This window comes from Phalacrocorax carbo, chromosome 8, assembly GCF_963921805.1.
Source record: "Phalacrocorax carbo chromosome 8, bPhaCar2.1, whole genome shotgun sequence".
Taxonomy (NCBI): Eukaryota; Metazoa; Chordata; class Aves; order Suliformes; family Phalacrocoracidae; genus Phalacrocorax; species Phalacrocorax carbo.
In genome coordinates this window covers 20276964-20293012 of record NC_087520.1, presented here as the reverse complement: position 1 = coordinate 20293012, position 16049 = coordinate 20276964, and the positions used below count along the sequence as shown (strand labels likewise).

Below are 16049 nucleotides of genomic sequence, written 5' to 3'. Positions count from 1 at the left end.
AGTCATTTTGAGCCAAAGGTCAAAATGGAATGAAAGAGCAATGTTAGGATACATTTTCTTTCTCATTATTCACTATAAGATCGATATTCTTACCCCATTATAACTAATCAATCCTCTTATTTAAGTATGATCTGCATGAGAGATCCTGCAGTAAAAGCCAGTGCAGGCTTTACCGCAATCTGATTATTGCAGAATAATTGTTTATCGGTGTTCCTGATTGCAGCCCTGATTACAGCTCTTTTAAATTTATGCTTTTAAAAATTTATTTAACATACTGACATGAATATATGGCTGTTTAATACTACAGACTACTGCTATCTGAAAGAAATATCAAAAAATAAGGCTGTGATTATTTTTCCAGACTACAGCTCTTATCAAAAATTTGTGACAAGAAGCTCCTGCAAGGCACCTGTAAGTTGAGGAAGCCCTTCACAAGAATATAAAAATAACCTATTTTCTTGCTCCAACTCTTTCTCTTGCCCCATCAAGAGAGATCGTTTCAGACTTGTAAGAAAATGCTATTCATTTAGTAATGACTGACCTTACCAGCCTTACTAAAATTTTGTGCTGGAGATTAAGCAGTCAATGTCAAACAGTATACTGAGATACAATAGCACAACTATTGCTGAGTCACGGGATAATAATACGATTAAGCAGGGTGGATTTCTTTGCCAATGGCAGAGAAAAAATTGTCTGTTCTCTAATATGCACGGATGAGAAAATCTGCAGAAGAGAAAATCCTTTCTATAATCTTAGTGTCAAAGTCTACTTTGACCCCTAGTTTATACTCTTGAGGGCTTCATATTTACTTGGTAAACTGAAGAGTTCTGATATGTTCTCAAACAAAAAAAAAAGAGGAAAAAAGGCAGAAAGCAAGCTGGCATCTAAGTCCTTAAGGATTTTTCTCTGCTGCTCTGCATACCTCTCATATGCACTGCAGCAAGGCCCCAGCAGGACTGGATTGTGGTGCTGATGTGCATGTTAATAAAACAGCATTGTTCAACAGCAATTATCTTGGTCAAGCAGCCTTCATTTTATAGGGTTTGAAGGGACAAGGGTAGTACCAGGGGAATAACAAAATAACGAGGTGATGACCGTTGATATGCTGTGTGTGTCAGAAACTTAATGTTTGTACTCATTAATTGGTGGTTCATACTGTTACTTTAAAGCAGGAGCTCAGGAGACTCAAATCTTGAGTACTCAGTATTCATTTTTAATGGTGGTGAAGAAGTCAGGCGTTACAATTTGGCAACATGGCTATCTAATTTGCCTGGAGCATGTTATGAATATTAATCCTGACACATATAGAGGCACTGCACAATTAAATAACAATGCATGTAGTGAGGACAAAGGATAGGTAGGTCATGTGTTTAAAACCAAACCCAGGGGCAAAAGGACTGGGCATTGAGGTGGAACTTTGTTTGTGTTATAAACATTGATTGGCTCTACTGTGAGCACCTGTCTATGCCACTGTGAAAACTTCATGGTAAAACATCATTGTTTGGCCTCAGTCCACAAACAAGAAATCAGATTTCTTACTGTACGGGTAGCTGAAGTCAGAAAAGTTTGTAACAGGCCCCACGGCACATGTGATAAAAGAATTAACACAGTTTCCTTTTCCTTGCTTATACTTTATCTTATTTTTTTTTAAATGTACTGTGGATCTTCATTTAAACCATAGTATTTGTCAAGTAAGACTGATGGGTGACACACTCCCCAAGTCTCCCCAGATATTCAGCCACGTGGGGCTTTTCTACTAGCCACAACACCACAGAGAAGCTATAAAAGTTAACTTTCACATTCACTTTTTTAATCTGAATCTTTATAAGATTATAAATGCTTTGAAGCTCACTAACACAGGCATATCTCTTCTGGTGACACTGGGGACCCAGCAGGCTTATTTATACAACACTGACCTAACCAAGGCACAGTGAGGTGTACTACTTTTGGTATGTCCTACTGCCACCTATTTGCCATTCCAGTGCAGTATGGCCAAGTATTTCCTGTAAATTGCCTTTTTTGGCCTAGTGCAATTTGAAAATCAGTGAGTGACAGTCAGCTTATATGTTATGCTACTTGACTTTTAAGTAGTCCTTCAAAGTTGGCTGCTAGTTCTGGAAATAGTTGCAAAGCAACATCCTTACGTCCAACACATTGAAAAGGTTGTTTCTAGCTGTGGCCCTTTTTATAAACAACTGGCATTTCAGCTTCTTAGCCTCCTCTGCTTTGGTTGTTAAGGAGCCTGTGTTTTAGTGAGAAGCAGCAATCATGGCAGTGATGCTGCAGTTCCACCCAGATGCAACAGCAACTACTATTAAAAGCACTAAGAACTGACTTTCACCATAGGGGTATTATATGAAACCTGAGTCTTGCTCTGCATCTCTCGGGCTGCCCCTGGCCCAGCAGCAGGCTGTCACCTCCTGCCTGCACAGCTCAGACACTGCTGGCCCCTCCCTGGGAGCAGCACGCTGGGCTGACAGGGTAAGCCACACATCCCTCCCCACTCTGTACCTCGGGTGCATCTTTGCTTAGCAAGCACGGAGCACATCTGGCACAGGGTGAGCGTGTTTGGGGCCAGGGGTGTCAGGGCCTTGAGTCACCAACAGGCTCTGCAGCCCCCACCCCAGCTGTGTGGCCCCCTGCTCAGGTCAGCTCTGATCCGTCTCAGCCTTTACCCTCCGATCAGGCTGCTGAGAGAAGAGCTATAAGGCCTTTTCGGGGGCTGCTCCTTTTTCATGGGAAGCTGCCGAGTTCAGTCCCACCCCTTGCCCTTGGAGCAGGCCTGAGCTGACTGCCCGGAGCAAGCAGCGGGCTGCCTGCGGGGCAGGCAAGCGGGGTGAGGCGGCCGCCCGGCTGCAGCTCCCCAGTCTGCCCTAGACAGAGGGGTGGTGGGCAGGGTGAGGCAGCAGCTGCCAGGCCGGCCTGTGCTGAGGCAGCCCCAGGGCAGGCTGTGACCTCCTCCCAGCCAGGCCCCAGGCCAGCCTGGGCTGCTTGGCCCCTGCATCTCTACTGTCTGGATACAACATCAATCTTTAAAAAGCCTCGAGCCTTCCCTGCTTCAGCTTCCTCAGCTATACCACTGGCAGCTCTCCTCTCCACCTTCTTACACCTTGTGGAAAAAATAAGAAGAGATGAAAATTAAATGTCAACACCTCTCTAGAGCAAGAGCATAAATAAAGAGTTCATTAATGGTGTCTCACAGAGGGAGGGTGAGATAGGAAGATATCTGAAGACCCAACTCAGACCATAATAATGTCTACATTGCTGTAAGAATGCATCTTCATTGCTTGAGGCAAAAAAAACCCCAAACCAACAACCCTTTCCTGCTCTTCTAGAAAACTCATTTGCTATTTATAAAGAAACAAAAATGGAGATTAGAGTCTAAGCAGATACAGCAAAAATGCCTGTTACTTGTTCAGCATTAGGGCACAGAATAATAATATGTACCAACTCCTCAGGCTGAATGGAAAGACAAATTAAAAGAGATGGTGCTTAGGAAGCTGCAAGGCTGGACACAGTGATCAAAAGCTCTTCAGAAGTGGCAGGTTTATCTCTTCCCTGTAGCACAATGCAGCCCTGCAGGAGCATCTCCCCGAAAGCCTTGTGCAGGTTCACAATATTAATAATCAGCCACTGCTGCCAGGGATGCCTCATTCTGCAGTTTAATTTGAGACATATTTGTCAGTGGTCCTAAACCCCAGAAAGATAAGGTTAATATTTAGTGTTTGATGCCAGCTGGAAGAAAAGGAAGCTTATAGAAAGCAGGCCTACCCTGATAAATGCAGAAAATGCTAATAATGTAAGTGCATTTCTTGAATTGTCATTGCATTTCCCTCCCACTTCTATCCTAACACCAACACCTCTGTACACTAATTCATTAGTCACAGCATTTTACAAATAAATCAGTGTAACCACTCTGAATCTTTCAGTGAATGATAAATGCACCCACACTTTCCCTTGAAAAGGATGTGCTGGTTAGGAAGCGCACGTGTGCAGGTTTACTGTTGTGGTAATCATTGCAGAATACTGTTACCAGTGTCATTAGCCAGTGTGAGTGTTCACTTATTAGAGCAGCATCTTTTCCTTCCCTCAAGGAAGTTCACCTAGAGCACTTAGCGTAGATGATCTTAGTTTGGAACGTCAAGAGAGAGATCAATTTATTTGTTAAAAGCCAGAAAAAGCTGAGAGGAAAAAATTCTCCAATCCTGAAGAGTTGCTGCTTTGTCAGATTTACAGACTTGTTGGGATTTTAGTTCTCATAATGCAACAAATTAGAACATGCCAGATGAGCTCTTCCTGTATCTGAGATCAGAAGCAAATATGGATACTTATATGTAAACTTTGAGGGAAATACCTGCTGAATAAAATACCACAGGCAAAACTAGATATTTCCTTTCCTGTGTAAGTGAAACTTGCTTGTTTTTAGTCTTCAGTTCAGCAGGTCCAAAACACTTTCCATCCTAAATACATCTTTGCCTGTAGATAGCTGTAAGTCTTAGATCAGGGACAGAATAAGGAAATTTTATGCAAAATTTCTAGGAGAACAAATTTAAGGAAAGTTTACTGATTTCCTCATCGGTTTTAGTTCTTTGTGGTGGCTGTGGTGGTGCACAACTCTTTCATCCCCAGTAGCTATTTACCCGATTATACTGAAGAATATAGCTGGGTTCTTAAATCTTCAGTCATTTCTAAATTATGGTAGCCAGTTCTCTGTAGTCCAGATGATCTGTAATCCCTCCAAGTTATTCAAAACCTGTTTTATACTTCCTGCAATCTACTTTTATAAGTCTCAAATACCGTCCCTCATTTTCTGCAACAGCAACATTTATTTTGAGTGTTGAAGTCAGCATATCATTTTGTCATCCAGTGGAGGAATGCATGTAGAAAGTAAAAAGAATTACAGCAGTATGATCCAAAGAATAGGTGTTGGAACAGACCTGGAATTAAAGAGGTACTGAGTTAGCCTTGTTGGCTCTAAAGCTTGAGGAAAGCGGCTTCTGAAGCTAGAATAATCAGTTCAGCTGAAAGTTACATTAAAAGGGCCTATATTCTCTCCCTATAAAAACACGTTACCTGAAACTATATATAATTTTTTAATAGTTTTTATATGGCAGTAGCAGCAGAGCAAGAAAGGATTTGGATTTATTTAGAAGTTTGGGTTTCATGGGGAGAATACAAGGTAATTCACAGTCCTTTATAAATGCATTGGACAACCCCCTCATTCTTAACTGCAGCAGTGCGGTCTCTATAGCAAGAACCTCCCTTTTAAAAGCAGTCAGTTGAAATCAACCCTCTGTGCACTGGTAGGTTTTTTAAAAGGATATATTTAGTGCCTAGTAGTGTGCCTAGTAGAGGGTATAAACCACATGGAATATTTTAGACTTCAATAATAGTTTCTGCATGAAATTCCTAAAGCAAAAATTAACTGATCATCCTTTCCATGTCATGAGTTATATAAAGCTCATTCTGTTACTGAAGCAATCACATATTCTATGACCCAGTTTTTAAGAAGCTGTACAGCACAAACATTTCTAAAATAATCTTCTATATTCTCTTTGATTTTATGATACAAGTTCCAATAACTTAGCTGTGCAAAAGTTAAACTGAAAAGATTATACACAACACTTTGGAGTTTATTCTAAAACTTCTACCTACAAAGCACTGCAGAAAGCTGTATAAAAATGCCATTTCTGCATACAAGGCCATGCTGGGTCAAACAGCCACTCATAGAAAAGCAATTGTTCCAAGTAGGCTTGCAAAATTAAATACTTTACAAATAAAAAAGCAGAGGACACATGTTTACAGATAAAACTTGGAGAATAGAGGATGAAAGGAAAGATAACAGAAGATATTCCATTATTGAAAAGTTAGCTCAGGCATAAAGTTCATGTGGAAGAAATCAGAAAACACCAGACAGAAGTTTTATAAAACGTGCTTGTTAAATCTGGGGATGCTTTGTCATATTTAGATACAAGTTTGTTCCCCCTCTATAAGAACACATATATTCTTTCAGGAAGCAGCATTTAGCCCAGGATTCAGCTAAGGGCCATGAAAAGATACTGAAGTGAAAAACAAAAGACCTGAGCGAGTACAGAGTGGTGCTTTCCCTAGCATACCACTCCAACTCTTGCAACACAGTGGTTTAAGGACACCTGAAGCCAGGAGTTGCATTTTCCCCGCTATATTTAATAGCTTTTGAGAAATATATACTTCATGAACTTGCTATGGCCTTCTCTAGCACATCTCAGAACCCCCAATATCCTCTAGCAAGGAATTTTACAGTGGTATTGTACTTTGTGAAATTATATGTCCTTGTTATATGTCTGATGCTTGTTTTTACTGAGTGTCCTTTAGCTTTAATTGTAAGAAACAGTGATAATCACTCTGTTCTCTATACGATTCATATTTTTTCAGAACTTTAGCATTTGTTTTTCATTTCTCTTACCTTGAAAGAAAAAATCCTGATATAAGAAATCTTGTTTTATAAGCTGTTAAATAGCTCCAGGTATACTTTATCAAATTTTTTATGTACTTTTTCCAGTTCTATTAGATCTTTTTTAAATGAGGGGAAAAGCAGAGGGGGCAACAAGAATTGTATGAAGGATTCAGGATGTTTACTATGGGGTTTTCAGTGGCATAAAGAATCTTTTCTATTTCTAAGTACTTAGCTGGTAATTCCTAACATTCTTGTATTTTCAGTAGTGGTCTAGCATGCTATACGCTGCATCATGAGGATCTTTGTTCTGATTGGTAAGCAGGAATTTACAGCCCATCTTGATGCTCACTAAAGGATTTCTCCAAGTTTATCACCCAGCTATTGTTGATTAAAGCTTATTGCTTAGTTTCTCAAAGTCTCTCTGAAACTTTTTGCAGAGTTTTTTCATTTCAACTGTGCTGAATAATTTAGGTAGAGTAAAACATATAAGTTCATTGTTCACTCTGTGTCCAAATGATTCAGGGATCCAGTAAAACAGCCAGACTTTGCAGGGTTTCAGAAGTTTCCTTTCCCTCAAAAATTGACCATTCCTACTTATTTTTATTACTTTTAACTAGCTATGAAGCCCCCTTTTCCTCAGGTAGATTTTCCTTCTGCTAACACTCTCCGGCACGTGTAGCAGTAACACATCTACAGCAGCTGGAGACAGAAAATTGATAAAATTCCTTCTCAGAAAGATTATATGAACTGTCTTACAGTCTTAAGAAGCAAACACTGGTGGAATGTTGTCAAAAGGAACAAGGAATTTTAGAGTAATGGCCAGGGGAAAGGAATGCACTGCAAACCTTGTGCAAATAGAAAGATTGTAATCAACAATAAATTATGATGACTTGTTTCATAAAGCCCAACACACATACTATAGGTCTCCTTTTGTCTTACTGTTACAAGGAGTGTAGAGATAATGGAAGTAAAGCAGTTTGCTCTGCAATGCAAGAAAGCAGAGTCTTGTGTGACGTTAGTAAAATTAATTTTTTTGTCACAGGTCTCTGTGTAAAATAAGATGTCCAGAGCCTCCCTGATTTACAAGACAGAAAAAGTAAGGATATGAAACACTCAGACACAAGACAAAGAAATCTATGGTTATGTAACATATCTAGACAGCAGTCCGTCCCCACCATACCTGCAAGTACTCTGCATCTGTAGCATGCAGTATAATGGCATCCATAAGAACTCAAAATGTGACTACGAAAATAATCTGTGTGCTAAACTAATTTAATATACACTAATAGAGTAAGAAATGAGAAAGGGTTCATTTCAGACTAGTAATTGTCAGGCACTTGCTCACCACCTTACCACAACAGCGGTAGTTATGCATATGGAATGATATATGCAAAGAAAAGCAGTGGGGAGAATAACAAGAAAGAAATCTTCAATAGGTACAGTTGTTAAATCTTACAACTATACTAAGGTTAGCTGCAAAAAATGTCAGTGGGCAAGGTAGACATTTCTTGATTACTAATGAACAGTGCAATTCTTTATAGTGCTTTTGCTTCAAGGTTTGTTTTTAATTAGTCTCCAAAGGAGGTTTTCATTGAATAGGAAAGTCTCAAATGACAGCAGAAAATAGAAGACTCGGTATAAGTGAAGCGAACTAGAACCAGAGGAAGACAAGCTGAGTGTCTACTGGACAGGTTTGCCAATATCCCAGCAATTCAATGTCACTTAAAGCAGAGGCATGCAGCAAGTGTCTCATTATATTAAGGCTCCTGCCGCCTCTGAATAAGTTGCTGACACTGAGTTTGTGTGTGAAGCAACAAAGTTTTAGCAATTGCTGAAGGGTGTTTTTTTGTTGTTTTTGTTTAAGAACACAAATTAGAATTCACAGCACAATGGGTAAAGTTAACAAAATACCACAATCCATTAAGGAAAGAGTGGGACCCAGCAGCAGCCGTTCCTTGGGGTTTTGGTATTTTGAGGAAAAAAGTGGGTGAAAGGTAATTGTAAAGGGAAACACTTTTCCTGCTGTTTAACTTGGATTAACTAGAGTGGTTCTGTCCCTTGCAGATAAAATTCATGGCTCACTAAAACAAATACAGAGTCAACTAAGAGCTTTTACCAAGAGGAAAAAGCAAAAGCAATGCCTTTCATTTAGAGGTCCTTCTACAGCTTTGCTCTTTCTGTGGTAATATGTTCCTTGTGTTGGAGAAGAATTTCTAGTAATTGACACAATCATAATTTTTAAGAACAAGTGAGATATATAATTAAGACTTATTGTATATATATGTAGTTTGGGGATAACCTCTAACCATGCCTTTGTTAGGTGGAATTTAGCAAATTAAAATAATAAATTGATTAGCAAAGTAAGCTTTAAAGGTGTTGAAAAGCATATCCTAAAATTTGCTTTTATCAGAAGGAATGTTTTAGATTGACTCTGAATTCTAGAACAGAAATTGGTTGTCATGCTGACTAATAATAACAACAACTGGTAAAATAAACCTTGTTTAAACATTAGGCTATTTTGTCAAATTCTAAATGAACTAAGGAACTTGTGTATAAAACAGGTTAGAGACTAGGAAAAATAAGTTATGTTAAAACTTAAATAAGCTAGAGTAAAGACAGAATAGAAGATAATTGCATATGGTTATGGATTTTTCAGAGCCTTTTGCCCTGCTAATAAGAACAGCTGAGCTGTCAAGTTTACCTCCACAGAGAAAAGGAATGAATGACTCTGAATCAAACAACTAGCTATCACAGAAATATATGTTTGACACGGTCTGCAGGGCTCTTTGTAGCAATCAGTGAAGCTTATCTCTTCAGTCTTCATTTTCAGAAGATTCAACCCTTCTCTGAAAAACTCAAGGTTTTAATGCCACTAATGATAGCATAGCTCTCATTTTGCTTTACAACAAGCATAATTTACTTGTCTTAAGAAGTTCTGCTTTTCCTTCTGCAATACCATAAGAAAGGTTTTGTGCAGTTAAAAGATTTTGGAAAATACCTAAAGAAACAATACACAGTATGCAAATGCAGCATGCCAGGAATCAGTATCTGGACCCCAAAGACACAATGATAAATACTGTCCTGAGTCAAACAGCTGTCACTAATAACACTCAATGAAAAGTTTAACAACCTTTATATGTATGCTTAGACATCTTGCTATACACCAATATAAGCCAGTTCAATTTATGAACTCAGTATTTGAGAAAAATTTGGTTTCAGTCATTAACTACTGGAAAAGCGAGCACCAGCTCTTTTAACCTTTTTGTTCCTTAGATAGGATCCATTTGCATGACTTACAATTTGTACAATATTTTAGAAAGAACAATACTTTCTAAGACACAGCACATTTTCAGAAGACGACAACCAGAGTATAAGAACGAGGTGACATGGGGATTTGAGAGGAGAGATCAACTGGTTTTGACATCCATTTTTTTGTTTCCAACAACAAAGAATGAGGGGAGATCCAGCAACAGCGATGGTTGCAGACAGATATCCATTACTAGCAACTTGAGTAAGTCTTTTCTTCACCCATTTCCTTTTACTTTCCAGAAGCACAAAGGTCATTGTGGCCTATTCCACTAAGTGATCCTGGACAGTTTGCTGCATTTACTCGACACCTGACATAATGTATCAGCTGGGCTTGGTTTTTGACACAAAGGGAACTTTTGTGCCCATCACAACAGAAAAAGTTGATGTCAGTTTCTTGTTTCAGTCAAGAAACTACTTACCACCTAGAAACACTCTTAGCATTTGGGGACTGCAAAGCACACTTTAGCAGACAAAGATTTGTGACATATGTAATTTTTCATAACAAGCATAAATCTTAACACATGGAAATCCATATTTGGTTTGCCAGTATTCAAACCTGTAAGCTTAGAATGCTAGCATTCTTATAAACACTTACATAGTTACCGAAATAACTCAGTTGATCTAGTGGATTCTCAGTCTTTTCAGATTAACTTATTATGAATAGATAGGCTGGTTCAAAACCAGATGTACCTTTACCAGCTAAAGCATTAAAAGTCTCTTTTTTTGTAAGTAGCTCCTATTCTGGCTTTAAAAATCCATATTACATTTCTTTTTTCATTCACTGTACAGTTTGTTAGTTCACCTGATATTTTGCTATGGTATGTAGGTCACTTGCATTTACTTTGAAGTATTTCATAAACACAGTAGCTAGCTGAAGCTTTTATAAATGTTCTCATTTGTCTTTGTGGTATTACAGTCTATTTGAGGGGTTTTAAAATCAATACGCTCATAACATTTAAATTAAAAAAAAATGAAGTTTGATTTAGACTGGTAAAATATTCGTATTGGGTCATACCTTATAAAACTCCAGAAGCTAAAGACAGTGTGGTTGCCAAGATAGGATAACAGCTGTACCCACGTATGAAATATTGAGACTAAAAGATAGAAATGATACTATTTGGGTTTACTTTATCAGACCTGCTGTTATATTTGCCTTACTGGGGAAAAACCCTAGACTCTACACAGTCTAGTTCAAAAGTAAACATGTATTTCACAACTAAAATGCCATTCTTCTATTGAGTCTATAACTACCATTCCAAAAAAAACCCATTGATTATTTTGATGCTGGAAATAATAATGGCTCTCTTCAATTATCTCACATGAAACAGTGCAACTTTCAGCAAAATTGGAATATTTTCCTCCTGTATACCCTTAGACAGTCTAAGGGACCATAGAAGTTTTTGTAAAAATGTCAGAAATTTTAATACATTTTTCATTTCTAAACAGAACTATTCATTTCTAAATGGTAGCAGTATTCAGAATGCAAAAGCCATTAGATGCTTTCCCCGCATATTTCTTATTAACAGTAACAGCTGAATCTTAAAAATAATGAATCCATAGATCTTGGCTGTAGTAAGAACAGACTCCAGTGTAAAGGGTCTCTATTGATAAACAGGCCTCGTTTTCCTCCTTAATCATCAGAGTACAGCTGGAAAAAACTCTACTGCTAGACTACAGAGAATTTGGACCATTAGCCTTGATAATGTATGCTTAACCAAAGAAAAACCAACCAACCAAACCAACCAAAAAAACCTGACCCACATGATTAAAATAGATGAAATAGAAATCACTAGTTCCATTCTGATTTCCTAAATGAAGAGTTAAAACACTTTTATCAGGTGCACACTGTTAGCAAATTGAGCTTATTTTTCTTTCTGTTTTCAAACTTAGCATTTTGAAACCTCTCCATTTGGCAATGAACTCCACTTTTCAGAAAACAGTTTCTAACTTTTTTTCTTACTAATGAATTTACAAAGTAAAAAAATATTTTTGCCTGAAAACAGATGAAACAGCTAGAAAGAAAAAGCTGAAATAGCAATGACTAACTAGTCTTCATTTTTTTCCTACTCTGTTATAAAGAAAAAGCCCTACCTGCTAAATTCCTGTCCTCCTGCAAACTAACTCTTACTCCAATAATCTACAAAGTCCCTGCCACAAAAAAAACCAACAACTTTGTTGCTCATTCCATTTTGTATAAATTAAATAAATTTCTGGCCCAATTACTGTTTAAGCATAATTAGTTCTTATTTATTATCTATCACACGTTCAGCTTTGCCACTTACCAAATCCAGGACCTTCTACTTTACTAAATTGCCATGTTCTAATTAGCCCTGACTCTCACAGAGAGAGGAATCAGCCTGTATGCTAGAACAGGATTTAAGACAGGACTTAAGCAAAATATGGGCACTAAGTAGACCACTGGAATCCAAAATGGCCCTCACAGCCACTCCCCAACACTGGAGCTGTTACTGTTCCCTTTATGGGTTTCTTATGAGGCCACTACTGCACCTTGAGCAGAGTACAGCTGCTGCTTTTTGCAGCTGTGGGACATCCAGCTTGCACGCCAGAGACTTAAGCATAAAAGGAGAGACTCATGTTTGGCAGTTCTCGTCTACCTTGGGTGCTTGCAGCTGCACTCAGTAGACTGGCCTAACCTAAATCATAGAATCATATCAGTTGGAAAAGACCTCTATGATCATCAAGTTCAACCCAACACTACCAGGCCTCCTAAACCATGCCCTGAAGTGCCACATCTACATGTTTTTTGAAAGCCTCCAGGGATGGTGACTCCACCACCTCTCTGGGTAGCCTGTTCCAATGCCTGACCACTCTTTCAGTGAAGAAATTTTTCCTAATATCCAATCTAAACCTCCCCTCATGCAGCTTGAGGCCATTTCCTATCTTCCTATCACTTGTTACTTGGGAGAATAGACCAACACCATGCTGAATAATGGCCCAAATTTAATTAAAACTTTTCCCATGATTTAGTAACTTCATTGAGGTTGAATATAACCTTCAAGCCAGGGCTGTGGGCTTAACTTTTCCTGCCATGCCTCTGATTTACCATAGCGACAGAGAAAGAACATGGCAGAAAAGGTGGGGAATTAACAGTCTCTGAAATGTCATGTTTCCATTTGATAAGAAAAAGCAACTAACAGCTGAAGATGACTTTAATTGCAATATCATGTAGTAAGCAAGATGATAATCTTTCATATTCACAATTTAAGACTGTAGTGCTGGTTTCACACAGAGATCCACAGCAAAGTTCATTTAATATGAATGACTGAACATCTTAGGGTCAGGAAGACAAATAAGGAAAGACACTTTTAAAAAGTATCCAGCTTGAATTAATTAATGAGAAATAAGGTTTTTCTTCACTCTTTAGACACAATAAGATTCCTACAATGCTCATAAAAGGAGTCTACAACATGAAACCTAATATAAAGGTACACACTGGATTTCAAAACCACACTTGTGTTTTACTTTGTAATTGTCACATAGTTATGAAAATTAGATGGCTTAATAAATAGCATAGGATAACAATGGGTTGCCTGAGGCTTTGGTTCCACTTTTCTTCTGATACAGGCACCAGTGTCATATAACCATTTTTTACCTTTATAACACAATTCCTGTCAATGCACATTGTGTGTCACGCCCAGGTGTTGGCAGTGAGGCCGCAGGCCCTGTGCGGTCCCAGCAGGCACCAGCAGAGCCTGACGCAGGGCACAGCCCAGCCTGCCGGCCCAGCTGGCGGCACCCCTGCCGGCACCGGCTCAGCGAAGGGCAGAGCACGGCCTGGCAGCACGGGGTGAGGGAAAAAGTGTGGGGAGCAGCCCCCGGCGTGCCCTGCTGAGGGAAGGAGGAGGGGGAGGAGGTGCTCTGTGGCCCCACGCAGAGCCCCCACGCAGAGCGGGTACGTCCTGAGGGACCATGGCCCCTGCAGAGCCCCCACGCAGAGCGGGTACGTCCTGAGGGACCATGGCCCCTGCAGAGCCCCCACGCAGAGCGGGTACGTCCTGAGGGACCATGGCCCCTGCAGAGCCCCCACGCAGAGCGGGTACGTCCTGAGGGACCATGGCCCCTGCAGAGCCCCCACGCAGAGCGGGTACGTCCTGAGGGACCGCAGCCCCTGCACGGCCCCTGCGCAGGGGCAGGGAGACGCATGAGTGGGGGAGCAGCAGAGAGGAGATGTTCGGGACCGCCCACAGCCCCCTGTTCCCCATCCCCCTGTCTGCAGGGACCTGGGGGCAGGCAGTGGAGGAGCTGGGAATGAAGGAGTGAAGTTGAGCCTGGGAAAAGGGGTGGGAGGCCATGTTTTACTGTTTGTCCTTATTTCTCACCATCTATACCTCTTTTAATTGGCAACAAATTAAATGCATTTTCCCCAAATTGCATCTGTTTTGCCCGTGATAGTACTTGGTACGTGACCGCCCTGTCTTTGGCTTGACCCACAAGCTTTTTCATCTCTCTTAATCCCCCTGCCCTGTTGAAGAGGGGGATTAAGAGAGCAGCTGGGTGGAGGTCTGGCAGCTGGCTGAGGTCAGCCACAACCTGAAATTACTAAGACTTTTATGCTCTGCACCTGAACCAGCTGGCTATTGTCAGGGTGGTAGGGCCATAGGCCAAGCTTAACCCACCACACAGGAAAAACACAAGCTGTGCTGAACCCATTCTTTTACCTGTAGGGGAAAATATTTTCTTTTATAGATGAGGGTCCATTTGAGTGAGTTCTGGTTATTTATAAAGTGCTTTTCTGGAAATGAGCAATGTTGTATAACTATCTAGACCTGAACACTGAGAATAAAAGGACAAACAAGGAAATTCAGTATTTGCATGTCTCTATTAAAAAGAGCAATGTATTTATCAAAGACTTATAATATATATGGTATTACATACAAAACCCCATTCAGACACCAGTGTACATAGTGGTGTTAATCTAAACTGGTTCGTATATGCAACATAGATTTTACACAAATTTGAGCAGATTTGTCAAAATTTTAACATTGTTTTTTGGCAGCCAACTTGTAGGAGTAATATTATACACAAAAAAAAGGGTCATTTCTAGCACGGTGATCATACTAACATAGTACATTGCAGGTAAGGTAGGCTTGCTTCTCCTGTGCTTGGCCTAAACACAAAACTAAATAAAAATAGAAGTTTCAGTTGTACACAAATAAAAATGCTTCATGTGCTCTTCTCCTATGTAGTGCTGCTCTGCTTTGCAAAGCTGTATGGTTCCATTCAGCATTCAGGCATAGACTACATTCTGCAAAGTTGCTCATGTTAAGTTTTTTGTACATGCACAGACACCTGCTGCTTACGGCGTTGGTGAGGCTGCAAAGGTTTTCCTGTGGGAAAAAGTTCAGAGCGCAGGGCCAAGAAAATCATCGCATTTCCTATGTAAGCTCTGATATCTTCACAATTTTTTCTGATCAAACATATCTTCTTATCTCAGTCCCATCATCTTCTCAGACTTTTGGCACTGAAAAATCTTTTTGAGTGGTGAAGAGTACTCCAACCGAGAGACCACTTATACATATGCTGCATCTGTAAAATGCAAAAAATAAAATAATCATTTGCCTGTTTTTTTCCCCGATGTTGGTATTTTTCAGGTAAAATGTTCTGAGAGTTGTTAATGATCTTTGTGTTTAGTTTACATTGCATCTTTCTTAAAATTTGTACCTCAGCTCTCACTGGGGTGGATTAAAGGCAAAGACACTTCCTCAGCAGTCGACTGTAGCCATGACAGTAAACACAGAAAACTTGTGGGGTTTTTTCCTTTTCCTTGGAAATAGCAGCATTTAAATATGGTTACTCAATAACCATTGTGTTGTATATGTGGTTACATTAAGGGTAATGATCTAGAAAAGCAGTGTTCATAACTGGGTTTTCCCAACAAGAAGCTTCTGCTACAAAATAGGCAATTAATCTTCAAATAGACCATGTAAAAAACAGGTGTTCAATGACATACAGATTAGTGGCATCGGCATTACAACATCTTGTTTCATAGCATGTTGTTACCAGTACAGAGAAAAGATAATGCATTTGCAGTTTTCCATCCAAAGCAGACCAACATCTTTATAAATAACTTTTGCTTCTCAAGACAACTCTTCATGTGTCGTGAAGATTCTAACATTAGAAACTGTTAATCTGAATGGAAAATGCAGCCTAAAATTAGTCACAAACCATCTGCATCTGTGAGCTGTCATACACAACTTTTAAATCTTTGTTCCTATTTTTTTTTGTGTGTGAATTAGAATAAAATAAAGGAACAACATCTTTATATATGACATCTGTGTTAAAT

General features: G+C 39.5%; 1 long non-coding RNA gene across 9 annotated transcripts in view; it reads right to left on the bottom strand.

Annotated features, from left to right (window-relative positions):
• Nucleotides 1-14566: 14566 nt before the first annotated feature.
• LOC135314733 (uncharacterized) overlaps nucleotides 14567-16049 on the bottom strand; it is a 340184-nt gene continuing 338701 nt past the window's right edge. For all 9 annotated transcript variants that reach the window (XR_010374203.1, XR_010374202.1, XR_010374206.1 and 6 more), the window contains one exon: nucleotides 14567-15292. This is a non-coding gene — a long non-coding RNA (uncharacterized LOC135314733). The remainder of the gene's footprint in view (nucleotides 15293-16049) is intronic.